The following is a 1,541-nucleotide window of genomic DNA, read 5'->3' on the forward strand; positions in this document are numbered from 1 at the left end:
AAAATTCAAAATATTTATTGACATTAATAATACATCAAAAGGAGCATGTCAGCATGCTCACAAGCCCACTCTGCAATATCTTGCACGATCCGTGATACAACTGGTTTATCTACAAATGTTGTGAAATATTATTATTAATATCCAAACATTAAGCAAAAATAGCTAGTAGCGTATATTAAACTTTGAAAACTTATCCAAGATTCGCATAGCCATATATTTATTTATAATTTAACAATCCATCATAGGCATATCAATAATATTACTATCACTAAATTCTCCCAAACCATTACAGTCCATTATATAATGATAAAAAGTATATGATTTCATATTACTACATAATTTGTAAGCCATTCCTTCAGTACCTTCATCATACTCCCAAATATATATATATATATATATATATATATATATATATATATATATATATATATATATATATATATATATATATATATATATATATATATATATATATATATATATATATCTCCAAACCGTAACCTCATCATGAAAGTATCATATCGAGGTGAAGCTTCACCATAAGTAAAACATGTATTATTCATGATAACATCGTAATGTGTCATACTTCTGCTGTCTTGTTTCTTTATCATACGACCCCCGACAAACTCCCACTGGTTACTCACTCTTCTTATTTTCAGATTTTATTCCAGCAATGCTTAATATACAATTGTATTCTATGATTTCCATCCTGACTGATGGCCGTCAGACTGGGGTTCGAGTCCCGCTCATAATCGTTAGTTACTTTGGTCGCTGCAACTTCACCATCGTTGTGAGCTAAGGATTGGGTGTTCGGGGGAGCTTATACATCTATCTGCTTAGTCATCAGCAGCCATTGCCTGGCCCTCCTTTGTCCTAGCTTGGGTGGAGAGGGAAGCTTGGGCGCTGACCATATGTATATATGGTCAGTCTCCAAGGCATTATTCTGTTTGATAGGGCAATGTCACCATCCCTTGCCTCCGCCATTCATGAGTTGCCTTTAATCTTTAAACATCCATTCTTAGCGCTACAGTCAACAACTACATTAGATACCGAATGAGACGGAATCAACATGAAACATACCTCAAACGCAAATGAATTTATTTTGGGTATACATTTTATACGAATTTTCTACAGGTTGGTAGTTTTTACCTTCTTTATAATCAATGAAAATATCTTACTCCTTGAGATAAAAATTTTCGTTTTGCTCTATTTCCCCATTATTGGAGTTATTACTTAGAGAAAACGTTATTTTACCAGCTATCGTCCAAGTCGGAACAAAACATAATTATTAGATTTGAAATTTTATTCAATTATTAAAAAAAAAATCATATTCTTGATAATTGAAATCTTAACAAAATATTCGTAAAATACTGATTGAATCCTATTCTACAAAAATATGATAAAATATACCCTTTAGCAAGGAGGATTATCAGTTCAGAGGTTTTGGTTCATGGAAGTAACATCCCTTTTTATTTGGCTATAATTTCCTTTCACAAGAAAATAGCAGTAATGTGAAAAAGAAAAGAAAATTAATAATTTCC

Source organism: Palaemon carinicauda, chromosome 17 (assembly GCF_036898095.1).
Source record: "Palaemon carinicauda isolate YSFRI2023 chromosome 17, ASM3689809v2, whole genome shotgun sequence".
In the NCBI taxonomy this organism is placed as follows: Eukaryota; Metazoa; Arthropoda; class Malacostraca; order Decapoda; family Palaemonidae; genus Palaemon; species Palaemon carinicauda.